Source organism: Hyla sarda, unplaced genomic scaffold (assembly GCF_029499605.1).
Source record: "Hyla sarda isolate aHylSar1 unplaced genomic scaffold, aHylSar1.hap1 scaffold_772, whole genome shotgun sequence".
Classification (NCBI taxonomy): domain Eukaryota; kingdom Metazoa; phylum Chordata; class Amphibia; order Anura; family Hylidae; genus Hyla; species Hyla sarda.
The window spans coordinates 110,167-138,013 of record NW_026610795.1 but is presented as its reverse complement, the minus strand read 5'-3'; the positions used below and the strand labels follow the sequence as shown (position 1 = coordinate 138,013).

At 46.3% G+C, this 27,847-nt stretch overlaps 9 non-coding genes and 2 pseudogenes across 9 annotated transcripts; all 11 read left to right on the top strand.

Annotated features, from left to right (window-relative positions):
• Positions 1-942: 942 nt before the first annotated feature.
• On the top strand, positions 943-1,102 carry LOC130346083 (U2 spliceosomal RNA; annotated as a pseudogene).
• Positions 1,103-1,795: 693 nt separating this feature from the next.
• LOC130346082 (U2 spliceosomal RNA) lies at positions 1,796-1,987 on the top strand. The gene has a single exon (XR_008884455.1). It is a non-coding gene; the product is annotated as a U2 spliceosomal RNA (small nuclear RNA).
• Positions 1,988-4,065: 2,078 nt separating this feature from the next.
• Positions 4,066-4,256, top strand: LOC130346065 (U2 spliceosomal RNA). Its single transcript, XR_008884438.1, has one exon. It is a non-coding gene; the product is annotated as a U2 spliceosomal RNA (small nuclear RNA).
• A 2,086-nt stretch (positions 4,257-6,342) lies between these two features.
• LOC130346064 (U2 spliceosomal RNA) lies at positions 6,343-6,533 on the top strand. Its single transcript, XR_008884437.1, has one exon. It is a non-coding gene; the product is annotated as a U2 spliceosomal RNA (small nuclear RNA).
• Positions 6,534-8,635: 2,102 nt separating this feature from the next.
• LOC130346063 (U2 spliceosomal RNA) lies at positions 8,636-8,826 on the top strand. Its single transcript, XR_008884436.1, has one exon. It is a non-coding gene; the product is annotated as a U2 spliceosomal RNA (small nuclear RNA).
• Positions 8,827-10,908: 2,082 nt separating this feature from the next.
• On the top strand, positions 10,909-11,099 carry LOC130346061 (U2 spliceosomal RNA). The gene has a single exon (XR_008884435.1). It is a non-coding gene; the product is annotated as a U2 spliceosomal RNA (small nuclear RNA).
• Positions 11,100-13,201: 2,102 nt separating this feature from the next.
• Positions 13,202-13,392, top strand: LOC130346060 (U2 spliceosomal RNA). The gene has a single exon (XR_008884434.1). It is a non-coding gene; the product is annotated as a U2 spliceosomal RNA (small nuclear RNA).
• Positions 13,393-15,480: 2,088 nt separating this feature from the next.
• On the top strand, positions 15,481-15,671 carry LOC130346137 (U2 spliceosomal RNA). The gene has a single exon (XR_008884502.1). It is a non-coding gene; the product is annotated as a U2 spliceosomal RNA (small nuclear RNA).
• A 2,107-nt stretch (positions 15,672-17,778) lies between these two features.
• On the top strand, positions 17,779-17,969 carry LOC130346136 (U2 spliceosomal RNA). The gene has a single exon (XR_008884501.1). It is a non-coding gene; the product is annotated as a U2 spliceosomal RNA (small nuclear RNA).
• Positions 17,970-20,060: 2,091 nt separating this feature from the next.
• LOC130346085 (U2 spliceosomal RNA) lies at positions 20,061-20,278 on the top strand (annotated as a pseudogene).
• A 5,389-nt stretch (positions 20,279-25,667) lies between these two features.
• LOC130346080 (U2 spliceosomal RNA) lies at positions 25,668-25,853 on the top strand. Its single transcript, XR_008884453.1, has one exon. It is a non-coding gene; the product is annotated as a U2 spliceosomal RNA (small nuclear RNA).
• The last annotated feature ends 1,994 nt before the right edge of the window (positions 25,854-27,847 follow it).

Sequence of the window (27,847 nt, the reverse complement as noted above, 5' to 3'; positions counted from 1 at the left end):
TGGGTTTAAAAGTGATTTCGGCGGAGAAATATATATATATATATATATATATATATATATATATATATATGCGCACACACACACATAGATATAAACGTATTCTCCGTTGAGATATTGCAGCCGCTGCTGTGTCCAGGCCCAGGAGCCTTAGCACTGTGCTGTGATGTCACTCAATACCACTGACATCACTAGGTGTAAACAACATCTCTCCTTTGCTGTGTATGTGACTATGGAGCTGTTTGGTGATGTCGTCTATTACGGCCTTCATAGAAGCAACAGGAGATTGTTGCATCCATCTTGAACCCTCAGAACTACAGTGCTATGATGTCACTCACTTCCACAGGCCTTGCAGAGTGTAAACAACAACAACCCAGCTTTGTTGTGTATGTAACCAAAGGGATTTGTGATGTCACCTAGAACCTTCACAGCAGCGACAGCTTTATGAGGAGCATCAGCACTGCTCTGCCTGAGCAGAACCATCACCGCCATAGGTTGTCAAATAACCCGGATTTAACCCACACAGGTAAGTCCAATGGGGTGCAGGCATGTCCTCTATGCTTACAGCTTCCCGTGGGTGTTGGTTTGATACCGTTTGGGGACAGCCAAGGAGGCATCTGCAGGCAACAAAGGTAGGTGTGTGCTTGTGTGTGTGTTTCCTATGCAGATCCTAAGCCCAGTGTCACATGCAAGTAGGAGGAGTAAGAAGGGTTCCTGGCAAATCCGGGTTATGGATTGCATTTAAAAAGGCCCCGTGGGAGTGCAATGGGCCCCTGTCTTGCTGCTTAGCAATAATGGTATGGGTTTAGGTTCTGCTGTGTGTACTGGTGGTTGACTGCCCCCCAGCCCAGAGTGTGCATGGAAAATTGTCTGGCAGCCTCCCTGACAGCAAGCAGTGATAGTGCCCATGAAGGGGACCTTGTTGGGCCCGCCCCTTTCACGGTTATCGCTTCTCGGCCTTTTGGCTAAGATCAAGTGTAGTATCTGTTCTTATCAGTTTTCATGCTGGTGGGGATGGGTGCTGCATGGAGGATGCAGGTGTACCAGGGCTTTCCGGGGCTGGTTCTGAGGAATCAGCTCGACGGCTGCCCCGATGTGACCTGTTCCCTCCGGGTCTCGCCATGAGGCTGAGAGGGTCTAGAGCCGAGGTACTTTTGTGCCTCGGGGAGTGGTGACCCCGAGGTGCCGAAACTCACTGGGAGAATAGACTCACTGAGTTGAAGCACGGGCACCATAATCTCTTCACCTTGTGGCACTCACCTCTTGATTCCCGGCCTTCTGGCTAGGATCAGAGAAATTTTTATAGATCCGGCCGGATGTCCGGGCAGTATATCTGCACACATTCACTTATTTATTTCTTTTTTGTCTCACTGTGTCACTTTTTGCGTGTTGTGTGTTCACGGGATTTGTCAGGATGCGGTAGCCCTTCTGGGTGTCCCTCCTGGCGGTCTAGGGGAGGTGTGTGTGGCCATTAGGTTCCGCACCTCCCTGCAAACACCCCGGGTACTCCTGCTTTGGCAGGGTACCTACCGTAATCGGCTCTGCGGGCAGATACCTTGGCTAACGCCAAGGGGGATGCCGGGAGCATTTGTGGTTCCCTAGTAGCTTCGGCGAAAAGGGACATCGAACCTGGAACCTCGCAGGTACCTTTTGGTCCGGAGGCGAAGGGTAAGGTTTGTTGGGGGGCCTCTCTCCTATCGGAGTAGGGCTTGCGATAGACCGCATCCTTTGTGCACGTTTTTTTAGTGTAACACGTTTGCACTTTTTCTTGCACTTTGGGTGAATCGAAAGCACGTTCCTCGGCTTTAGATAAAAAAAAAAAAAAAAAAAAAAAAAATCTGTTCTTATCAGTTTAATATCTGATACGTCCCCTATCTGGGGACCATATATTAAATGGATTTTTGAGAACGGGGGCCGATTTCGAAGCTTGCTTCCGTCGCCCTATGCATTGACCCGATATGGCAGTATCTTCGGGTACAGTGCACCACCCCCTTACAGGGTTAAAAAGAAAGATTCCTACTTTCATTGCTACCTGCTTGCTGGCTAGCCAGCTAGCCAGCCCTGTGGGCCTTGCTGCTGCTGCAGCCAAAAAACAAAAGGTGGTGCTGCTGCTGCTTCTGCTGCTTCTGCTTCTGCTTGTGTCTGGCCCCTGTTGGAGCGTCCAGGCACAGGACTTCTGCTGCTGCTGACTAAATGGCCTCCTTAATTGGATCATTTGAGTAGCCAGCACACCTGTGCAGGTAGGGCATGACATGATAGGCAGCTGCCTTGATAGCGGGTGGGTGCTGAATGTTCCTAATTGACAAAATAAGATTAATGCTTATGAAGAAATATAAAATCTCATCCCTTCCCCAATATCGCGCCACACCCCTACCCCTTAATTCCCTGGTTGAACGTGATGGACATATGTCTTTTTTCGACCGTACTAACTATGTAACTATGTAACATAACATGGGGGGGGGTCTCCTGGCTGTTCACACAGGTGTGTCATTGCTGTACATTGACCATGCATTGCTTCTGTGGTATTGCAAAGGCAAAGACAAATGCTTCCAGCCATCCATTGCACTAATGGATTGGTCATCAGCTGGCTGTCTATGTCCCGCATCAATATAGACCAAAGTACAGAGGGTTAGGCTATGCTATTGTGCACCTACCTGATGCATCAGAAGGTGCGAGGCCCTTGCTAAATTCTGTGCACAGACTTTGAGATCTATGCTTTAGACTGTATCTAAACCTGCTCCAACATGGACTGACATTCTGGCCTACTTTCAGCCGATGCGACTTGTCTGTCGCTGAACAGTCGCTTTTTATGTATTCAGCACCTATGTATAATGTTGTAAAAATGCTCTAGAAGCTAAAGTCGCAGAAATGTCACACATATTTGGCCTGCAACTTTCTGTGCGACAAATTCAGACAGGAAAAATCAGTATAAATCCTTAGAAAATTATCCCCCAGTGTCTCCATCTGCTGGCGGTATTGAATAAGCATTGCTGCACTGATGGGGTATGCATTAGACGAAAAAAAAGAAGAAAAAGAAGAATAATACGCCCAGAAAAGAGGCGAAAAGGAGAAAAACGTAAAAAAACGTGAAAAAAAAGTAAGAGGAAGAGAAGGGAAAAAAAGGTGGAAATGGGTTTAAAAGTGATTTCGGCGGAGAAATATATATATATATATATATATATATATATATATATATGCGCACACACACACATAGATATAAACGTATTCTCCGTTGAGATATTGCAGCCGCTGCTGTGTCCAGGCCCAGGAGCCTTAGCACTGTGCTGTGATGTCACTCAATACCACTGACATCTCTAGGTGTAAACAACATCTCTCCTTTGCTGTGTATGTGACTATGGAGCTGTTTGGTGATGTCGTCTATTACGGCCTTCATAGAAGCAACAGGAGATTGTTGCATCCATCTTGAACCCTCAGAACTACAGTGCTATGATGTCACTCACTTCCACAGGCCTTGCAGAGTGTAAACAACAACAACCCAGCTTTGTTGTGTATGTAACCAAAGGGATTTGTGATGTCACCTAGAACCTTCACAGCAGCGACAGCTTTATGAGGAGCATCAGCACTGCTCTGCCTGAGCAGAACCATCACCGCCATAGGTTGTCAAATAACCCGGATTTAACCCACACAGGTAAGTCCAATGGGGTGCAGGCATGTCCTCTATGCTTACAGCTTCCCGTGGGTGTTGGTTTGATACCGTTTGGGGACAGCCAAGGAGGCATCTGCAGGCAACAAAGGTAGGTGTGTGCTTGTGTGTGTGTTTCCTATGCAGATCCTAAGCCCAGTGTCACATGCAAGTAGGAGGAGTAAGAAGGGTTCCTGGCAAATCCGGGTTATGGATTGCATTTAAAAAGGCCCCGTGGGAGTGCAATGGGCCCCTGTCTTGCTGCTTAGCAATAATGGTATGGGTTTAGGTTCTGCTGTGTGTACTGGTGGTTGACTGCCCCCCAGCCCAGAGTGTGCATGGAAAATTGTCTGGCAGCCTCCCTGACAGCAAGCAGTGATAGTGCCCATGAAGGGGACCTTGTTGGGCCCGCCCCTTTCACGGTTATCGCTTCTCGGCCTTTTGGCTAAGATCAAGTGTAGTATCTGTTCTTATCAGTTTAATATCTGATACGTCCCCTATCTGGGGACCATATATTAAATGGATTTTTGAGAACGGGGGCCGATTTCGAAGCTTGCTTCCGTCGCCCTATGCATTGACCCGATATGGCAGTATCTTCGGGTACAGTGCACCACCCCCTTACAGGGTTAAAAAGAAAGATTCCTACTTTCATTGCTACCTGCTTGCTGGCTAGCCAGCTAGCCAGCCCTGTGGGCCTTGCTGCTGCTGCAGCCAAAAAACAAAAGGTGGTGCTGCTGCTGCTTCTGCTGCTTCTGCTTCTGCTTGTGTCTGGCCCCTGTTGGAGCGTCCAGGCACAGGACTTCTGCTGCTGCTGACTAAATGGCCTCCTTAATTGGATCATTTGAGTAGCCAGCACACCTGTGCAGGTAGGGCATGACATGATAGGCAGCTGCCTTGATAGCGGGTGGGTGCTGAATGTTCCTAATTGACAAAATAAGATTAATGCTTATGAAGAAATATAAAATCTCATCCCTTCCCCAATATCGCGCCACACCCCTACCCCTTAATTCCCTGGTTGAACGTGATGGACATATGTCTTTTTTCGACCGTACTAACTATGTAACTATGTAACATAACATGGGGGGGGGGGGGGGGGGTCTCCTGGCTGTTCACACAGGTGTGTCATTGCTGTACATTGACCATGCATTGCTTCTGTGGTATTGCAAAGGCAAAGACAAATGCTTCCAGCCATCCATTGCACTAATGGATTGGTCATCAGCTGGCTGTCTATGTCCCGCATCAATATAGACCAAAGTACAGAGGGTTAGGCTATGCTATTGTGCACCTACCTGATGCATCAGAAGGTGCGAGGCCCTTGCTAAATTCTGTGCACAGACTTTGAGATCTATGCTTTAGACTGTATCTAAACCTGCTCCAACATGGACTGACATTCTGGCCTACTTTCAGCCGATGCGACTTGTCTGTCGCTGAACAGTCGCTTTTTATGTATTCAGCACCTATGTATAATGTTGTAAAAATGCTCTAGAAGCTAAAGTCGCAGAAATGTCACACATATTTGGCCTGCAACTTTCTGTGCGACAAATTCAGACAGGAAAAATCAGTATAAATCCTTAGAAAATTATCCCCCAGTGTCTCCATCTGCTGGCGGTATTGAATAAGCATTGCTGCACTGATGGGGTATGCAATAGACGAAAAAAAAGAAGAAAAAGAAGAATAATACGCCCAGAAAAGAGGCGAAAAGGAGAAAAACGTAAAAAAACGTGAAAAAAAAGTAAGAGGAAGAGAAGGGAAAAAAAGGTGGAAATGGGTTTAAAAGTGATTTCGGCGGAGAATATATATATATATATATATATATATATATATATATATGCGCACACACACACATAGATATAAACGTATTCTCCGTTGAGATATTGCAGCCGCTGCTGTGTCCAGGCCCAGGAGCCTTAGCACTGTGCTGTGATGTCACTCAATACCACTGACATCACTAGGTGTAAACAACATCTCTCCTTTGCTGTGTATGTGACTATGGAGCTGTTTGGTGATGTCGTCTATTACGGCCTTCATAGAAGCAACAGGAGATTGTTGCATCCATCTTGAACCCTCAGAACTACAGTGCTATGATGTCACTCACTTCCACAGGCCTTGCAGAGTGTAAACAACAACAACCCAGCTTTGTTGTGTATGTAACCAAAGGGATTTGTGATGTCACCTAGAACCTTCACAGCAGCGACAGCTTTATGAGGAGCATCAGCACTGCTCTGCCTGAGCAGAACCATCACCGCCATAGGTTGTCAAATAACCCGGATTTAACCCACACAGGTAAGTCCAATGGGGTGCAGGCATGTCCTCTATGCTTACAGCTTCCCGTGGGTGTTGGTTTGATACCGTTTGGGGACAGCCAAGGAGGCATCTGCAGGCAACAAAGGTAGGTGTGTGCTTGTGTGTGTGTTTCCTATGCAGATCCTAAGCCCAGTGTCACATGCAAGTAGGAGGAGTAAGAAGGGTTCCTGGCAAATCCGGGTTATGGATTGCATTTAAAAAGGCCCCGTGGGAGTGCAATGGGCCCCTGTCTTGCTGCTTAGCAATAATGGTATGGGTTTAGGTTCTGCTGTGTGTACTGGTGGTTGACTGCCCCCCAGCCCAGAGTGTGCATGGAAAATTGTCTGGCAGCCTCCCTGACAGCAAGCAGTGATAGTGCCCATGAAGGGGACCTTGTTGGGCCCGCCCCTTTCACGGTTATCGCTTCTCGGCCTTTTGGCTAAGATCAAGTGTAGTATCTGTTCTTATCAGTTTAATATCTGATACGTCCCCTATCTGGGGACCATATATTAAATGGATTTTTGAGAACGGGGGCCGATTTCGAAGCTTGCTTCCGTCGCCCTATGCATTGACCCGATATGGCAGTATCTTCGGGTACAGTGCACCACCCCCTTACAGGGTTAAAAAGAAAGATTCCTACTTTCATTGCTACCTGCTTGCTGGCTAGCCAGCTAGCCAGCCCTGTGGGCCTTGCTGCTGCTGCAGCCAAAAAACAAAAGGTGGTGCTGCTGCTGCTTCTGCTGCTTCTGCTTCTGCTTGTGTCTGGCCCCTGTTGGAGCGTCCAGGCACAGGACTTCTGCTGCTGCTGACTAAATGGCCTCCTTAATTGGATCATTTGAGTAGCCAGCACACCTGTGCAGGTAGGGCATGACATGATAGGCAGCTGCCTTGATAGCGGGTGGGTGCTGAATGTTCCTAATTGACAAAATAAGATTAATGCTTATGAAGAAATATAAAATCTCATCCCTTCCCCAATATCGCGCCACACCCCTACCCCTTAATTCCCTGGTTGAACGTGATGGACATATGTCTTTTTTCGACCGTACTAACTATGTAACTATGTAACATAACATGGGGGGGGGGGGGGGGGGGCTGGTCTCCTGGCTGTTCACACAGGTGTGTCATTGCTGTACATTGACCATGCATTGCTTCTGTGGTATTGCAAAGGCAAAGACAAATGCTTCCAGCCATCCATTGCACTAATGGATTGGTCATCAGCTGGCTGTCTATGTCCCGCATCAATATAGACCAAAGTACAGAGGGTTAGGCTATGCTATTGTGCACCTACCTGATGCATCAGAAGGTGCGAGGCCCTTGCTAAATTCTGTGCACAGACTTTGAGATCTATGCTTTAGACTGTATCTAAACCTGCTCCAACATGGACTGACATTCTGGCCTACTTTCAGCCGATGCGACTTGTCTGTCGCTGAACAGTCGCTTTTTATGTATTCAGCACCTATGTATAATGTTGTAAAAATGCTCTAGAAGCTAAAGTCGCAGAAATGTCACACATATTTGGCCTGCAACTTTCTGTGCGACAAATTCAGACAGGAAAAATCAGTATAAATCCTTAGAAAATTATCCCCCAGTGTCTCCATCTGCTGGCGGTATTGAATAAGCATTGCTGCACTGATGGGGTATGCATTAGACGAAAAAAAAGAAGAAAAAGAAGAATAATACGCCCAGAAAAGAGGCGAAAAGGAGAAAAACGTAAAAAAACGTGAAAAAAAAGTAAGAGGAAGAGAAGGGAAAAAAAGGTGGAAATGGGTTTAAAAGTGATTTCGGCGGAGAAATATATATATATATATATATATATATATATATATATATATATATATATGCGCACACACACACATAGATATAAACGTATTCTCCGTTGAGATATTGCAGCCGCTGCTGTGTCCAGGCCCAGGAGCCTTAGCACTGTGCTGTGATGTCACTCAATACCACTGACATCACTAGGTGTAAACAACATCTCTCCTTTGCTGTGTATGTGACTATGGAGCTGTTTGGTGATGTCGTCTATTACGGCCTTCATAGAAGCAACAGGAGATTGTTGCATCCATCTTGAACCCTCAGAACTACAGTGCTATGATGTCACTCACTTCCACAGGCCTTGCAGAGTGTAAACAACAACAACCCAGCTTTGTTGTGTATGTAACCAAAGGGATTTGTGATGTCACCTAGAACCTTCACAGCAGCGACAGCTTTATGAGGAGCATCAGCACTGCTCTGCCTGAGCAGAACCATCACCGCCATAGGTTGTCAAATAACCCGGATTTAACCCACACAGGTAAGTCCAATGGGGTGCAGGCATGTCCTCTATGCTTACAGCTTCCCGTGGGTGTTGGTTTGATACCGTTTGGGGACAGCCAAGGAGGCATCTGCAGGCAACAAAGGTAGGTGTGTGCTTGTGTGTGTGTTTCCTATGCAGATCCTAAGCCCAGTGTCACATGCAAGTAGGAGGAGTAAGAAGGGTTCCTGGCAAATCCGGGTTATGGATTGCATTTAAAAAGGCCCCGTGGGAGTGCAATGGGCCCCTGTCTTGCTGCTTAGCAATAATGGTATGGGTTTAGGTTCTGCTGTGTGTACTGGTGGTTGACTGCCCCCCAGCCCAGAGTGTGCATGGAAAATTGTCTGGCAGCCTCCCTGACAGCAAGCAGTGATAGTGCCCATGAAGGGGACCTTGTTGGGCCCGCCCCTTTCACGGTTATCGCTTCTCGGCCTTTTGGCTAAGATCAAGTGTAGTATCTGTTCTTATCAGTTTAATATCTGATACGTCCCCTATCTGGGGACCATATATTAAATGGATTTTTGAGAACGGGGGCCGATTTCGAAGCTTGCTTCCGTCGCCCTATGCATTGACCCGATATGGCAGTATCTTCGGGTACAGTGCACCACCCCCTTACAGGGTTAAAAAGAAAGATTCCTACTTTCATTGCTACCTGCTTGCTGGCTAGCCAGCTAGCCAGCCCTGTGGGCCTTGCTGCTGCTGCAGCCAAAAAACAAAAGGTGGTGCTGCTGCTGCTTCTGCTGCTTCTGCTTCTGCTTGTGTCTGGCCCCTGTTGGAGCGTCCAGGCACAGGACTTCTGCTGCTGCTGACTAAATGGCCTCCTTAATTGGATCATTTGAGTAGCCAGCACACCTGTGCAGGTAGGGCATGACATGATAGGCAGCTGCCTTGATAGCGGGTGGGTGCTGAATGTTCCTAATTGACAAAATAAGATTAATGCTTATGAAGAAATATAAAATCTCATCCCTTCCCCAATATCGCGCCACACCCCTACCCCTTAATTCCCTGGTTGAACGTGATGGACATATGTCTTTTTTCGACCGTACTAACTATGTAACTATGTAACATAACATGGGGGGGGGGGGGGGGGTCTCCTGGCTGTTCACACAGGTGTGTCATTGCTGTACATTGACCATGCATTGCTTCTGTGGTATTGCAAAGGCAAAGACAAATGCTTCCAGCCATCCATTGCACTAATGGATTGGTCATCAGCTGGCTGTCTATGTCCCGCATCAATATAGACCAAAGTACAGAGGGTTAGGCTATGCTATTGTGCACCTACCTGATGCATCAGAAGGTGCGAGGCCCTTGCTAAATTCTGTGCACAGACTTTGAGATCTATGCTTTAGACTGTATCTAAACCTGCTCCAACATGGACTGACATTCTGGCCTACTTTCAGCCGATGCGACTTGTCTGTCGCTGAACAGTCGCTTTTTATGTATTCAGCACCTATGTATAATGTTGTAAAAATGCTCTAGAAGCTAAAGTCGCAGAAATGTCACACATATTTGGCCTGCAACTTTCTGTGCGACAAATTCAGACAGGAAAAATCAGTATAAATCCTTAGAAAATTATCCCCCAGTGTCTCCATCTGCTGGCGGTATTGAATAAGCATTGCTGCACTGATGGGGTATGCATTAGACGAAAAAAAAGAAGAAAAAGAAGAATAATACGCCCAGAAAAGAGGCGAAAAGGAGAAAAACGTAAAAAAACGTGAAAAAAAAGTAAGAGGAAGAGAAGGGAAAAAAAGGTGGAAATGGGTTTAAAAGTGATTTCGGCGGAGAAATATATATATATATATATATATATATATATATATGCGCACACACACACATAGATATAAACGTATTCTCCATTGAGATATTGCAGCCGCTGCTGTGTCCAGGCCCAGGAGCCTTAGCACTGTGCTGTGATGTCACTCAATACCACTGACATCACTAGGTGTAAACAACATCTCTCCTTTGCTGTGTATGTGACTATGGAGCTGTTTGGTGATGTCGTCTATTATGGCCTTCATAGAAGCAACAGGAGATTGTTGCATCCATCTAGAACCCTCAGAACTACAGTGCTATGATGTCACTCACTTCCACAGGCCTTGCAGAGTGTAAACAACAACAACCCAGCTTTGTTGTGTATGTAACCAAAGGGATTTGTGATGTCACCTAGAACCTTCACAGCAGCGACAGCTTTATGAGGAGCATCAGCACTGCTCTGCCTGAGCAGAACCATCACCGCCATAGGTTGTCAAATAACCCGGATTTAACCCACACAGGTAAGTCCAATGGGGTGCAGGCATGTCCTCTATGCTTACAGCTTCCCGTGGGTGTTGGTTTGATACCGTTTGGGGACAGCCAAGGAGGCATCTGCAGGCAACAAAGGTAGGTGTGTGCTTGTGTGTGTGTTTCCTATGCAGATCCTAAGCCCAGTGTCACATGCAAGTAGGAGGAGTAAGAAGGGTTCCTGGCAAATCCGGGTTATGGATTGCATTTAAAAAGGCCCCGTGGGAGTGCAATGGGCCCCTGTCTTGCTGCTTAGCAATAATGGTATGGGTTTAGGTTCTGCTGTGTGTACTGGTGGTTGACTGCCCCCCAGCCCAGAGTGTGCATGGAAAATTGTCTGGCAGCCTCCCTGACAGCAAGCAGTGATAGTGCCCATGAAGGGGACCTTGTTGGGCCCGCCCCTTTCACGGTTATCGCTTCTCGGCCTTTTGGCTAAGATCAAGTGTAGTATCTGTTCTTATCAGTTTAATATCTGATACGTCCCCTATCTGGGGACCATATATTAAATGGATTTTTGAGAACGGGGGCCGATTTCGAAGCTTGCTTCCGTCGCCCTATGCATTGACCCGATATGGCAGTATCTTCGGGTACAGTGCACCACCCCCTTACAGGGTTAAAAAGAAAGATTCCTACTTTCATTGCTACCTGCTTGCTGGCTAGCCAGCTAGCCAGCCCTGTGGGCCTTGCTGCTGCTGCAGCCAAAAAACAAAAGGTGGTGCTGCTGCTGCTTCTGCTGCTTCTGCTTCTGCTTGTGTCTGGCCCCTGTTGGAGCGTCCAGGCACAGGACTTCTGCTGCTGCTGACTAAATGGCCTCCTTAATTGGATCATTTGAGTAGCCAGCACACCTGTGCAGGTAGGGCATGACATGATAGGCAGCTGCCTTGATAGCGGGTGGGTGCTGAATGTTCCTAATTGACAAAATAAGATTAATGCTTATGAAGAAATATAAAATCTCATCCCTTCCCCAATATCGCGCCACACCCCTACCCCTTAATTCCCTGGTTGAACGTGATGGACATATGTCTTTTTTCGACCGTACTAACTATGTAACTATGTAACATAACATGGGGGGGGGGGGGGGGGGGTCTCCTGGCTGTTCACACAGGTGTGTCATTGCTGTACATTGACCATGCATTGCTTCTGTGGTATTGCAAAGGCAAAGACAAATGCTTCCAGCCATCCATTGCACTAATGGATTGGTCATCAGCTGGCTGTCTATGTCCCGCATCAATATAGACCAAAGTACAGAGGGTTAGGCTATGCTATTGTGCACCTACCTGATGCATCAGAAGGTGCGAGGCCCTTGCTAAATTCTGTGCACAGACTTTGAGATCTATGCTTTAGACTGTATCTAAACCTGCTCCAACATGGACTGACATTCTGGCCTACTTTCAGCCGATGCGACTTGTCTGTCGCTGAACAGTCGCTTTTTATGTATTCAGCACCTATGTATAATGTTGTAAAAATGCTCTAGAAGCTAAAGTCGCAGAAATGTCACACATATTTGGCCTGCAACTTTCTGTGCGACAAATTCAGACAGGAAAAATCAGTATAAATCCTTAGAAAATTATCCCCCAGTGTCTCCATCTGCTGGCGGTATTGAATAAGCATTGCTGCACTGATGGGGTATGCATTAGACGAAAAAAAAGAAGAAAAAAAAGAAGAAAAAGAAGAATAATACGCCCAGAAAAGAGGCGAAAAGGAGAAAAACGTAAAAAAACGTGAAAAAAAAGTAAGAGGAAGAGAAGGGAAAAAAAGGTGGAAATGGGTTTAAAAGTGATTTCGGCGGAGAAATATATATATATATATATATATATATATATATATATATATGCGCACACACACACATAGATATAAACGTATTCTCCGTTGAGATATTGCAGCCGCTGCTGTGTCCAGGCCCAGGAGCCTTAGCACTGTGCTGTGATGTCACTCAATACCACTGACATCACTAGGTGTAAACAACATCTCTCCTTTGCTGTGTATGTGACTATGGAGCTGTTTGGTGATGTCGTCTATTACGGCCTTCATAGAAGCAACAGGAGATTGTTGCATCCATCTTGAACCCTCAGAACTACAGTGCTATGATGTCACTCACTTCCACAGGCCTTGCAGAGTGTAAACAACAACAACCCAGCTTTGTTGTGTATGTAACCAAAGGGATTTGTGATGTCACCTAGAACCTTCACAGCAGCGACAGCTTTATGAGGAGCATCAGCACTGCTCTGCCTGAGCAGAACCATCACCGCCATAGGTTGTCAAATAACCCGGATTTAACCCACACAGGTAAGTCCAATGGGGTGCAGGCATGTCCTCTATGCTTACAGCTTCCCGTGGGTGTTGGTTTGATACCGTTTGGGGACAGCCAAGGAGGCATCTGCAGGCAACAAAGGTAGGTGTGTGCTTGTGTGTGTGTTTCCTATGCAGATCCTAAGCCCAGTGTCACATGCAAGTAGGAGGAGTAAGAAGGGTTCCTGGCAAATCCGGGTTATGGATTGCATTTAAAAAGGCCCCGTGGGAGTGCAATGGGCCCCTGTCTTGCTGCTTAGCAATAATGGTATGGGTTTAGGTTCTGCTGTGTGTACTGGTGGTTGACTGCCCCCCAGCCCAGAGTGTGCATGGAAAATTGTCTGGCAGCCTCCCTGACAGCAAGCAGTGATAGTGCCCATGAAGGGGACCTTGTTGGGCCCGCCCCTTTCACGGTTATCGCTTCTCGGCCTTTTGGCTAAGATCAAGTGTAGTATCTGTTCTTATCAGTTTAATATCTGATACGTCCCCTATCTGGGGACCATATATTAAATGGATTTTTGAGAACGGGGGCCGATTTCGAAGCTTGCTTCCGTCGCCCTATGCATTGACCCGATATGGCAGTATCTTCGGGTACAGTGCACCACCCCCTTACAGGGTTAAAAAGAAAGATTCCTACTTGCATTGCTACCTGCTTGCTGGCTAGCCAGCTAGCCAGCCCTGTGGGCCTTGCTGCTGCTGCAGCCAAAAAACAAAAGGTGGTGCTGCTGCTGCTTCTGCTGCTTCTGCTTCTGCTTGTGTCTGGCCCCTGTTGGAGCGTCCAGGCACAGGACTTCTGCTGCTGCTGACTAAATGGCCTCCTTAATTGGATCATTTGAGTAGCCAGCACACCTGTGCAGGTAGGGCATGACATGATAGGCAGCTGCCTTGATAGCGGGTGGGTGCTGAATGTTCCTAATTGACAAAATAAGATTAATGCTTATGAAGAAATATAAAATCTCATCCCTTCCCCAATATCGCGCCACACCCCTACCCCTTAATTCCCTGGTTGAACGTGATGGACATATGTCTTTTTTCGACCGTACTAACTATGTAACTATGTAACATAACATGGGGGGGGGGGGGGTGTCTCCTGGCTGTTCACACAGGTGTGTCATTGCTGTACATTGACCATGCATTGCTTCTGTGGTATTGCAAAGGCAAAGACAAATGCTTCCAGCCATCCATTGCACTAATGGATTGGTCATCAGCTGGCTGTCTATGTCCCGCATCAATATAGACCAAAGTACAGAGGGTTAGGCTATGCTATTGTGCACCTACCTGATGCATCAGAAGGTGCGAGGCCCTTGCTAAATTCTGTGCACAGACTTTGAGATCTATGCTTTAGACTGTATCTAAACCTGCTCCAACATGGACTGACATTCTGGCCTACTTTCAGCCGATGCGACTTGTCTGTCGCTGAACAGTCGCTTTTTATGTATTCAGCACCTATGTATAATGTTGTAAAAATGCTCTAGAAGCTAAAGTCGCAGAAATGTCACACATATTTGGCCTGCAACTTTCTGTGCGACAAATTCAGACAGGAAAAATCAGTATAAATCCTTAGAAAATTATCCCCCAGTGTCTCCATCTGCTGGCGGTATTGAATAAGCATTGCTGCACTGATGGGGTATGCATTAGACGAAAAAAAGAAGAAAAAGAAGAATAATACGCCCAGAAAAGAGGCGAAAAGGAGAAAAACGTAAAAAAACGTGAAAAAAAAGTAAGAGGAAGAGAAGGGAAAAAAAGGTGGAAATGGGTTTAAAAGTGATTTCGGCGGAGAAATATATATATATATATATATATATATATATATATATATATATGCGCACACACACACATAGATATAAACGTATTCTCCGTTGAGATATTGCAGCCGCTGCTGTGTCCAGGCCCAGGAGCCTTAGCACTGTGCTGTGATGTCACTCAATACCACTGACATCACTAGGTGTAAACAACATCTCTCCTTTGCTGTGTATGTGACTATGGAGCTGTTTGGTGATGTCGTCTATTACGGCCTTCATAGAAGCAACAGGAGATTGTTGCATCCATCTTGAACCCTCAGAACTACAGTGCTATGATGTCACTCACTTCCACAGGCCTTGCAGAGTGTAAACAACAACAACCCAGCTTTGTTGTGTATGTAACCAAAGGGATTTGTGATGTCACCTAGAACCTTCACAGCAGCGACAGCTTTATGAGGAGCATCAGCACTGCTCTGCCTGAGCAGAACCATCACCGCCATAGGTTGTCAAATAACCCGGATTTAACCCACACAGGTAAGTCCAATGGGGTGCAGGCATGTCCTCTATGCTTACAGCTTCCCGTGGGTGTTGGTTTGATACCGTTTGGGGACAGCCAAGGAGGCATCTGCAGGCAACAAAGGTAGGTGTGTGCTTGTGTGTGTGTTTCCTATGCAGATCCTAAGCCCAGTGTCACATGCAAGTAGGAGGAGTAAGAAGGGTTCCTGGCAAATCCGGGTTATGGATTGCATTTAAAAAGGCCCCGTGGGAGTGCAATGGGCCCCTGTCTTGCTGCTTAGCAATAATGGTATGGGTTTAGGTTCTGCTGTGTGTACTGGTGGTTGACTGCCCCCCAGCCCAGAGTGTGCATGGAAAATTGTCTGGCAGCCTCCCTGACAGCAAGCAGTGATAGTGCCCATGAAGGGGACCTTGTTGGGCCCGCCCCTTTCACGGTTATCGCTTCTCGGCCTTTTGGCTAAGATCAAGTGTAGTATCTGTTCTTATCAGTTTAATATCTGATACGTCCCCTATCTGGGGACCATATATTAAATGGATTTTTGAGAACGGGGGCCGATTTCGAAGCTTGCTTCCGTCGCCCTATGCATTGACCCGATATGGCAGTATCTTCGGGTACAGTGCACCACCCCCTTACAGGGTTAAAAAGAAAGATTCCTACTTTCATTGCTACCTGCTTGCTGGCTAGCCAGCTAGCCAGCCCTGTGGGCCTTGCTGCTGCTGCTGCAGCCAAAAAACAAAAGGTGGTGCTGCTGCTGCTTCTGCTGCTTCTGCTTCTGCTTGTGTCTGGCCCCTGTTGGAGCGTCCAGGCACAGGACTTCTGCTGCTGCTGACTAAATGGCCTCCTTAATTGGATCATTTGAGTAGCCAGCACACCTGTGCAGGTAGGGCATGACATGATAGGCAGCTGCCTTGATAGCGGGTGGGTGCTGAATGTTCCTAATTGACAAAATAAGATTAATGCTTATGAAGAAATATAAAATCTCATCCCTTCCCCAATATCGCGCCACACCCCTACCCCTTAATTCCCTGGTTGAACGTGATGGACATATGTCTTTTTTCGACCGTACTAACTATGTAACTATGTAACATAACATGGGGGGGGGGGGGGGGGTCTCCTGGCTGTTCACACAGGTGTGTCATTGCTGTACATTGACCATGCATTGCTTCTGTGGTATTGCAAAGGCAAAGACAAATGCTTCCAGCCATCCATTGCACTAATGGATTGGTCATCAGCTGGCTGTCTATGTCCCGCATCAATATAGACCAAAGTACAGAGGGTTAGGCTATGCTATTGTGCACCTACCTGATGCATCAGAAGGTGCGAGGCCCTTGCTAAATTCTGTGCACAGACTTTGAGATCTATGCTTTAGACTGTATCTAAACCTGCTCCAACATGGACTGACATTCTGGCCTACTTTCAGCCGATGCGACTTGTCTGTCGCTGAACAGTCGCTTTTTATGTATTCAGCACCTATGTATAATGTTGTAAAAATGCTCTAGAAGCTAAAGTCGCAGAAATGTCACACATATTTGGCCTGCAACTTTCTGTGCGACAAATTCAGACAGGAAAAATCAGTATAAATCCTTAGAAAATTATCCCCCAGTGTCTCCATCTGCTGGCGGTATTGAATAAGCATTGCTGCACTGATGGGGTATGCATTAGACGAAAAAAAAGAAGAAAAAGAAGAATAATACGCCCAGAAAAGAGGCGAAAAGGAGAAAAACGTAAAAAAACGTGAAAAAAAAGTAAGAGGAAGAGAAGGGAAAAAAAGGTGGAAATGGGTTTAAAAGTGATTTCGGCGGAGAAATATATATATATATATATATATATATATATATATATATATATATATATATATATATGCGCACACACACACATAGATATAAACGTATTCTCCGTTGAGATATTGCAGCCGCTGCTGTGTCCAGGCCCAGGAGCCTTAGCACTGTGCTGTGATGTCACTCAATACCACTGACATCACTAGGTGTAAACAACATCTCTCCTTTGCTGTGTATGTGACTATGGAGCTGTTTGGTGATGTCGTCTATTACGGCCTTCATAGAAGCAACAGGAGATTGTTGCATCCATCTTGAACCCTCAGAACTACAGTGCTATGATGTCACTCACTTCCACAGGCCTTGCAGAGTGTAAACAACAACAACCCAGCTTTGTTGTGTATGTAACCAAAGGGATTTGTGATGTCACCTAGAACCTTCACAGCAGCGACAGCTTTATGAGGAGCATCAGCACTGCTCTGCCTGAGCAGAACCATCACCGCCATAGGTTGTCAAATAACCCGGATTTAACCCACACAGGTAAGTCCAATGGGGTGCAGGCATGTCCTCTATGCTTACAGCTTCCCGTGGGTGTTGGTTTGATACCGTTTGGGGACAGCCAAGGAGGCATCTGCAGGCAACAAAGGTAGGTGTGTGCTTGTGTGTGGGTTTCCTATGCAGATCCTAAGCCCAGTGTCACATGCAAGTAGGAGGAGTAAGAAGGGTTCCTGGCAAATCCGGGTTATGGATTGCATTTAAAAAGGCCCCGTGGGAGTGCAATGGGCCCCTGTCTTGCTGCTTAGCAATAATGGTATGGGTTTAGGTTCTGCTGTGTGTACTGGTGGTTGACTGCCCCCCAGCCCAGAGTGTGCATGGAAAATTGTCTGGCAGCCTCCCTGACAGCAAGCAGTGATAGTGCCCATGAAGGGGACCTTGTTGGGCCCGCCCCTTTCACGGTTATCGCTTCTCGGCCTTTTGGCTAAGATCAAGTGTAGTATCTGTTCTTATCAGTTTAATATCTGATACGTCCCCTATCTGGGGACCATATATTAAATGGATTTTTGAGAACGGGGGCCGATTTCGAAGCTTGCTTCCGTCGCCCTATGCATTGACCCGATATGGCAGTATCTTCGGGTACAGTGCACCACCCCCTTACAGGGTTAAAAAGAAAGATTCCTACTTTCATTGCTACCTGCTTGCTGGCTAGCCAGCTAGCCAGCCCTGTGGGCCTTGCTGCTGCTGCAGCCAAAAAACAAAAGGTGGTGCTGCTGCTGCTTCTGCTGCTTCTGCTTCTGCTTGTGTCTGGCCCCTGTTGGAGCGTCCAGGCACAGGACTTCTGCTGCTGCTGACTAAATGGCCTCCTTAATTGGATCATTTGAGTAGCCAGCACACCTGTGCAGGTAGGGCATGACATGATAGGCAGCTGCCTTGATAGCGGGTGGGTGCTGAATGTTCCTAATTGACAAAATAAGATTAATGCTTATGAAGAAATATAAAATCTCATCCCTTCCCCAATATCGCGCCACACCCCTACCCCTTAATTCCCTGGTTGAACGTGATGGACATATGTCTTTTTTCGACCGTACTAACTATGTAACTATGTAACATAACATGGGGGGGGGGGGTCTCCTGGCTGTTCACACAGGTGTGTCATTGCTGTACATTGACCATGCATTGCTTCTGTGGTATTGCAAAGGCAAAGACAAATGCTTCCAGCCATCCATTGCACTAATGGATTGGTCATCAGCTGGCTGTCTATGTCCCGCATCAATATAGACCAAAGTACAGAGGGTTAGGCTATGCTATTGTGCACCTACCTGATGCATCAGAAGGTGCGAGGCCCTTGCTAAATTCTGTGCACAGACTTTGAGATCTATGCTTTAGACTGTATCTAAACCTGCTCCAACATGGACTGACATTCTGGCCTACTTTCAGCCGATGCGACTTGTCTGTCGCTGAACAGTCGCTTTTTATGTATTCAGCACCTATGTATAATGTTGTAAAAATGCTCTAGAAGCTAAAGTCGCAGAAATGTCACACATATTTGGCCTGCAACTTTCTGTGCGACAAATTCAGACAGGAAAAATCAGTATAAATCCTTAGAAAATTATCCCCCAGTGTCTCCATCTGCTGGCGGTATTGAATAAGCATTGCTGCACTGATGGGGTATGCATTAGACGAAAAAAAAGAAGAAAAAGAAGAATAATACGCCCAGAAAAGAGGCGAAAAGGAGAAAAACGTAAAAAAACGTGAAAAAAAAGTAAGAGGAAGAGAAGGGAAAAAAAGGTGGAAATGGGTTTAAAAGTGATTTCGGCGGAGAAATATATATATATATATATATATATATATATATATATATATATATATATGCGCACACACACACATAGATATAAACGTATTCTCCGTTGAGATATTGCAGCCGCTGCTGTGTCCAGGCCCAGGAGCCTTAGCACTGTGCTGTGATGTCACTCAATACCACTGACATCACTAGGTGTAAACAACATCTCTCCTTTGCTGTGTATGTGACTATGGAGCTGTTTGGTGATGTCGTCTATTACGGCCTTCATAGAAGCAACAGGAGATTGTTGCATCCATCTTGAACCCTCAGAACTACAGTGCTATGATGTCACTCACTTCCACAGGCCTTGCAGAGTGTAAACAACAACAACCCAGCTTTGTTGTGTATGTAACCAAAGGGATTTGTGATGTCACCTAGAACCTTCACAGCAGCGACAGCTTTATGAGGAGCATCAGCACTGCTCTGCCTGAGCAGAACCATCACCGCCATAGGTTGTCAAATAACCCGGATTTAACCCACACAGGTAAGTCCAATGGGGTGCAGGCATGTCCTCTATGCTTACAGCTTCCCGTGGGTGTTGGTTTGATACCGTTTGGGGACAGCCAAGGAGGCATCTGCAGGCAACAAAGGTAGGTGTGTGCTTGTGTGTGTGTTTCCTATGCAGATCCTAAGCCCAGTGTCACATGCAAGTAGGAGGAGTAAGAAGGGTTCCTGGCAAATCCGGGTTATGGATTGCATTTAAAAAGGCCCCGTGGGAGTGCAATGGGCCCCTGTCTTGCTGCTTAGCAATAATGGTATGGGTTTAGGTTCTGCTGTGTGTACTGGTGGTTGACTGCCCCCCAGCCCAGAGTGTGCATGGAAAATTGTCTGGCAGCCTCCCTGACAGCAAGCAGTGATAGTGCCCATGAAGGGGACCTTGTTGGGCCCGCCCCTTTCACGGTTATCGCTTCTCGGCCTTTTGGCTAAGATCAAGTGTAGTATCTGCATTTGGTCTGGTCGGAAGGTGTCTGTGGTACCCCGCTTCTCGGCCTTGGGGGATTGTCTCTCCTTACGGAGGGACTTCACCCCCTTGCTGCTATTGGGGAGCGGGCTTAGTCCACGGACAACGGGTTGCGATCCCCCTGTCTCTGGGACCTTGTGTCTCAGAAGGCATTTTCGGTACGTTGAGCGTTACCTGTAGCTTCGGAAGCACCTAGGGTACCCCCGACCTCTGCCTTGGGTAAGGGTTCCGCTTTTATAGCGGGATTCCGAGCCCCTGCTGCTATTGGGGAAGGGGCTTAGTCCCTGGGTGTGGAAGATGCCGTTCTCCTGGGCTTTCCCCTCTGGGGAAATGTCGATGCGAAATACCATCCGCATAGAGGTGTCGGAGAGCCATCGTCAGTTGAAGAACCTCCGCTTCATTGCGGAGGTGATTCTTCTTGACTACTTCCGCCTCAATAGGGAGGACATCCTGTGTCTAAATGACCAGGAAAGCCGTGGCCTGTATACCGTCACCTTCACGGCCACGGCGTGTTGCGATAACATCTATGCAACCTTGTCTGGTGCGGACCAGAGGGACGATCGACTCGACGGTCTTTCGTTCCAGTTCCTCTATGGTGAGGAACATATACCGTTGGTGGTGGCTATGCACAGCCCTCATGTGACCACGGAGGATATAGCCACTTTTCTTCGGCGATACTGCGAAGAGGTGCGATTCGCAAACAAAATCTTGAACTCCGTGCGGTTCTGGAACGGCAAGAGGAAGTTCTGGGTCAAGCTCCGTAAGGATCCCGGTGGTATTGGGGGTCTTTGCCATCCGCCCCCAAATTTTGCCATCGGGAGAGTTCGGGGCTTCCTGTTCTATCCTCAAATGCCTATGTATTGCCGAAATTGCTTGAGGTTTGGCCACACCCAGGAGACCTGCGGCGCGGAGCGTGTGATTCGCTGCAATAGGTGTGGCCAAGAAGGTCACATAGCCTCAAGATGTAGCCACACGATAAGGTGCAACCTCTGCGGAGAGGAAAATCACGATTTTAATTCCTGTCCCCATAAAGCAAAAACTACGATGGGTGGGTCAAGGCTGGGCCCACCCAAAGAGGGGACAGGACAAAAGACATCCTTTTTTAAGATGCCCAAACCCCAGATGGCAGGTACTGATGGGTCCAGGCCCAAGACCTCTGGTGCTCCATCGGGGGGCCCACCGGTGGTAGTGCTAGGGGGAGGCCATGGGGATTCCACGAAGCCCGGGCGGGTGATCGAGTTTACTGCCCGGGAAATTGAAAGACGTCGATCGACTTCCTACCTGGCTCAAGAGCCCGCCGAAACTTCTGAAGGGGGCTCACCTGTGGCGGGTGGCAGCCGACGGGCCTCGGTGGGGGCAGAGGTGGACCCAAAATTGCAACATAAGCCAGGTACTGGCTTGGCCCAGGGTCGCCCTGCTCCGGACGAAGAGGCCCCGGTGAAAGCCCGCCGGAAGGGGAGCCAGGTGGCCAGGTCTGAGCCCGGTCCTGTTACTCCGCCTATACAGGACAGGGCCAAGAAGACAAGTGGCGCCAAACCAGGGTTTGCTGCCCCGCCAGCAGTGGACCCGGTGGGTAAAACTGGCCATCGTCGATCGATGGGGAAGTTGGAGCAACAGTCCTCAGCAACGCTTGCTGGGGAACAAGCGATGAAAACTTCCCAAGGTAGCGGCAAAGGTTCCGGAAAAGAGGCCTCACAGGCCCCTGTGCAGCAGTTCCAGTCGTCAAAAGATGAAAGAAGACGCAGATCCATCAGCCGGGGCCCAGAGATTACATCGAGTGAGAGCAACACAGAGGATATGGACAGCAGTGTGACATTTAAAAGACAAAGAGAAGAAGAAGAGGAAGACATTCAAAGGAAAGCGGCGTGCCGTAGTTCGGACGAGAGCGAGCTCAGGGTCGGGGCATCATCGATCTCAAGCTCCGACCCTCAGAACATCAAGGAGCTGATGACCCCGCAGGCGGGGGATGACGGTACGCAGCTTATTATTGACTTTGATTCTCCAAGCACGGACTCTCCATAAACTATGCCTATCCCTGTAAAAATTGCCTCACTCAATGTGAGGTCCTTAAAGAGCCCTGATCGCAGGGCTGCTTTATTTTCTTATCTAGAGACATGTGACTTTGACCTTTGCCTGCTACAAGAATGTGGAATCCCTAGTAAAATAGACTATAAAGACTTAAAAGAAGACTGGAAGCTGGGCCCATCCATATGGTCCGGTGCAAATGACTGTCGTTCTGTGGGTGTTGGGCTGCTCTGCCAAGGCCAGTCCTTTTCTATTCATACAGTAACTGAGATTGTGCCTGGCAGAGCTCTTTTAATTCATCTATATTTTAATGGACTTTTAATTCGTGTTTTAAATGTGTATGCCCCTCCTGATAAACAGGAGCGGGCAGAACTATTTGAAATTTTACCACTGTTTTGTGTTGGGTCTTCCCCCCTGCTGGTGGGAGGTGATTTTAACTGCATACGTGATGGGGAACACCGGCAGGGTGGGGATATTAATCGTAAAGACCGCACTTCTTACCTGCTTAAAAATTTTATTGATGATTTTAATTTGAAAGATTGCTGGAAGGATCTCTTGCCGGAGGACCCGGGCGCCACATGGTCCAATGGAAGAGTGAGCTCCAGAATCGATTTTATTTTTTCCTCTAGAGCTTTTAAACCCCTGAAATGCACGCTCGAGCAGAATATCTTCTCTGATCATAAGCTCCTCTTGGTGGGCCTGGAGCTAGAGGGGGAGCAAAAAGCAAAAAGGGGCCTCTGGAGATTAAACACCACACTCCTAGAGGACCCTGAGATAAAAGAGGAGTTTGTGCGGACCTACCAATGCTGGCAATCACAAAGAAAACCCCACGAGCCTATGCTGCACTGGTGGGAGGGCACCAAATCTAAAATCAGATTTTTTTTTATCAAAGCAGGTAAGAAGAAGGCAAAAATGGAAAAACAGTGGTTTTATGTTCTTAACATGCGTTTAAATGTACTTTTTAAATTGAAAGAAGCTGGTATGGATGTAGAAAATGATATTTTAAACCTTAAAACTGAAATAAAACATGCCATAGAAAAGAAAGGGAAACAAATCATTTTTAACTCACATGTGCAGCACCTGGAGGAGGGCGAGAAATGTTCCCGTTTCTTTTTTAAAAAAGTGATGAATAGGAGGGATATCATCCAAAACCTTGAGGGTGAATCCACTCCAAAAGGCATGTTAGATGCAGTTTTTAACTTCTACCAGCTTCTTTTTAATAAGAAAGATCTTAATCCATCCTTTTTAGAACATGTTCTTAATTCCCTTGATTTTAAGCTAGATGTTTTAGACCAGGAGGTTTTATCCCGTGATCTTAACTTAGATGAACTTTTATTTGTTTTTAAAAGTTTTTCTAGTGGGAAGGCCCCTGGGGAAGATGGTTTACCCATCGAATTTTATTTAGCTTTTTGGGATATTTTAAAGGATGATATGGTTTTATTGTATAAAGAAACTTTTATTGTTAATGAACTTCCCCCTTCCTGGAGGAGGGGTATTGTATCATTACTTTTTAAAAAGGGTGAAAAGGATATGCTAAAAAATTGGCGCCCCATCACACTTTTAAATGTCGATTATAAAGTTTTAGCCAAGTTATTAGCTGTCCGTTTTAAACCTTTTATTCATAAATTAATTCACCCAAATCAGGTTTGTGGGGTACCTGGAAGGTCTATAGCTGAATCCCTAAATATTTTAAGAGATGTTTTATGGTATTTTAAGGATAGAAATCAAACTGTAGCAATTTTATCCTTAGACTTTGAAAAAGCCTTTGATAGGGTCTCCCATGAATACCTGTTTTTAGTTCTTAAAAAGATGGCAGTGCCTGAAACGATTTTAAGCCGAATCATGCTTTTATACCGATCCTGTTTTAGTCAAGTCTCTGTTAATGGCTTTTTAACCAGCGGTGTTCCTCTTTTATCAGGTGTCAAACAGGGCTGCCCCCTGTCCCCACTCCTTTTTATTTGCGCAATCGAACCACTGATGGCCCTCCTCAGAAAAGACCGGGTAGTAAGAGGCGTACCGATACCTGGTGGAGGAGGGACCCATCTAAAGGTGTTGGGGTACATGGATGATGTCACCATACTGTGCCCGGACTCTCCATCCATGAGGGGGGCATTGAGGAACACCAGCTATTTCTGCGAGGTCTCTGGTTTTAAGCTAAACACAGATAAATGTGACTGTTTTTATATTGGCTCCTGGGATTCATCCATCACCCCAGGAGTTACAATGCAACAGGATCAAATTAAAGTTTTAGGTATTGTTTTTAACCAGGTCAATGATGGGAGCCCTAACTGGGATTCAGCTATAGCTAAGATGGAGAAGAAGATTTTAATGTGGAATCTTAGAAACCTTACCATGGAGGGGAAGATTTTAATAATAAAGATGGTTTTACTCCCTATTATGCTATACATTGCCATGGTATTTCCTCCATCTATTTTATACATTAAAAAAGTAACTAGAATTGTTTTTACTTTTTTATGGGGTTCAAAAATGGAGAAATTAAAGCGTGATTTTATGTACAAAAGTAAAGATAATGGCGGGAAAGATGTTCCTAACCTTTTTACTTTCTTTTACATAAAGTATTTCTGTTTCTGTTTTAAAATTATTAAATCCGATGGCATTTTTAGCTGCTTTTTAAGGTACGCTGCGGGCATGGTTTTTAAAAGATGGTTGCGCATCCCTCTGAACGCTCCGGTGCTTCTGTGTCCCCCAAAACATTATGTGGTGTTGGAAAAGACAGTCAGGCTCCTAGGTCTCCAAGATTTGGAGCCTGACATACTGGGGGACCAGAGAAAGGTATCAAAGGTCCTCAGGCGGAGTGAGGTTACCCTGGCAGTGTCCAATTTCACACAGGCAAGATCCAAAAAGGTATGGCGGAACGTGTACGGGAAGTTTCTGGCGAATGTACACAGGGATCTTGCCTGGGCAATCGTCCACCAGTGCCTCCCTACTCGTGAGTTCCAGCACAGGCGAGGACTGGTGGCGAGAGCCAAGTGCCCGAGAGATGGCTGCGGAGTGGACGAAACGGTGCTGCACATATTTTGGAACTGCCCTTTTGCACGGGAGCTTTGGAGGAAGGTAGGCCCACTTTTGAAGTGGGCCTGCGGCCTAAAAGATTTTAATCACGAATGTGTCTTTTACGGTCTTTTTAACTGCCCCAATTTTAAACAGCAGATGATCTGCTGGATGATTATTAATTGTTTTAAAAATGCCATCTGGAAAGTTAGGAACATCTTACTTTTTAAACATGATTTTATTGATGTTAAAAACTGTATAAAGCTGGCCCTGAGTGAGATGTACATCTATTACCTAAGAGACAAGAAACAGTTGGGGGCCAGCGAGGCAGCATCCATGTGGTGTCTGCCTCTATGGAACGAAATAACAATATAATCAGTTTTTATGACATTTGTATAATGTTTTATCCTGCCATTTTTATTTTTTCTCCTTTTATTACTGGTTTTATTATTTGTATTTTAAAACTTTTGTGAACCTTTTATTATTTAGCATTTTAAATTTTGTATGGTTTCTTATTTATTCAATAAAATTTTGTTGAAACCTTATCTGTTCTTATCAGTTTAATATCTGATACGTCCCCTATCTGGGGACCATATATTAAATGGATTTTTGAGAACGGGGGCCGATTTCGAAGCTTGCTTCCGTCGCCCTATGCATTGACCCGATATGGCAGTATCTTCGGGTACAGTGCACCACCCCCTTACAGGGTTAAAAAGAAAGATTCCTACTTTCATTGCTACCTGCTTGCTGGCTAGCCAGCTAGCCAGCCCTGTGGGCCTTGCTGCTGCTGCAGCCAAAAAACAAAAGGTGGTGCTGCTGCTGCTTCTGCTGCTTCTGCTTCTGCTTGTGTCTGGCCCCTGTTGGAGCGTCCAGGCACAGGACTTCTGCTGCTGCTGACTAAATGGCCTCCTTAATTGGATCATTTGAGTAGCCAGCACACCTGTGCAGGTAGGGCATGACATGATAGGCAGCTGCCTTGATAGCGGGTGGGTGCTGAATGTTCCTAATTGACAAAATAAGATTAATGCTTATGAAGAAATATAAAATCTCATCCCTTCCCCAATATCGCGCCACACCCCTACCCCTTAATTCCCTGGTTGAACGTGATGGACATATGTCTTTTTTCGACCGTACTAACTATGTAACTATGTAACATAACATGGGGGGGGGGGGGGGGGTCTCCTGGCTGTTCACACAGGTGTGTCATTGCTGTACATTGACCATGCATTGCTTCTGTGGTATTGCAAAGGCAAAGACAAATGCTTCCAGCCATCCATTGCACTAATGGATTGGTCATCAGCTGGCTGTCTATGTCCCGCATCAATATAGACCAAAGTACAGAGGGTTAGGCTATGCTATTGTGCACCTACCTGATGCATCAGAAGGTGCGAGGCCCTTGCTAAATTCTGTGCACAGACTTTGAGATCTATGCTTTAGACTGTATCTAAACCTGCTCCAACATGGACTGACATTCTGGCCTACTTTCAGCCGATGCGACTTGTCTGTCGCTGAACAGTCGCTTTTTATGTATTCAGCACCTATGTATAATGTTGTAAAAATGCTCTAGAAGCTAAAGTCGCAGAAATGTCACACATATTTGGCCTGCAACTTTCTGTGCGACAAATTCAGACAGGAAAAATCAGTATAAATCCTTAGAAAATTATCCCCCAGTGTCTCCATCTGCTGGCGGTATTGAATAAGCATTGCTGCACTGATGGGGTATGCATTAGACGAAAAAAAAGAAGAAAAAGAAGAATAATACGCCCAGAAAAGAGGCGAAAAGGAGAAAAACGTAAAAAAACGTGAAAAAAAAGTAAGAGGAAGAGAAGGGAAAAAAAGGTGGAAATGGGTTTAAAAGTGATTTCGGCGGAGAAATATATATATATATATATATATATATATATATATATATATATATATATATGCGCACACACACACATAGATATAAACGTATTCTCCGTTGAGATATTGCAGCCGCTGCTGTGTCCAGGCCCAGGAGCCTTAGCACTGTGCTGTGATGTCACTCAATACCACTGACATCACTAGGTGTAAACAACATCTCTCCTTTGCTGTGTATGTGACTATGGAGCTGTTTGGTGATGTCGTCTATTACGGCCTTCATAGAAGCAACAGGAGATTGTTGCATCCATCTTGAACCCTCAGAACTACAGTGCTATGATGTCACTCACTTCCACAGGCCTTGCAGAGTGTAAACAACAACAACCCAGCTTTGTTGTGTATGTAACCAAAGGGATTTGTGATGTCACCTAGAACCTTCACAGCAGCGACAGCTTTATGAGGAGCATCAGCACTGCTCTGCCTGAGCAGAACCATCACCGCCATAGGTTGTCAAATAACCCGGATTTAACCCACACAGGTAAGTCCAATGGGGTGCAGGCATGTCCTCTATGCTTACAGCTTCCCGTGGGTGTTGGTTTGATACCGTTTGGGGACAGCCAAGGAGGCATCTGCAGGCAACAAAGGTAGGTGTGTGCTTGTGTGTGTGTTTCCTATGCAGATCCTAAGCCCAGTGTCACATGCAAGTAGGAGGAGTAAGAAGGGTTCCTGGCAAATCCGGGTTATGGATTGCATTTAAAAAGGCCCCGTGGGAGTGCAATGGGCCCCTGTCTTGCTGCTTAGCAATAATGGTATGGGTTTAGGTTCTGCTGTGTGTACTGGTGGTTGACTGCCC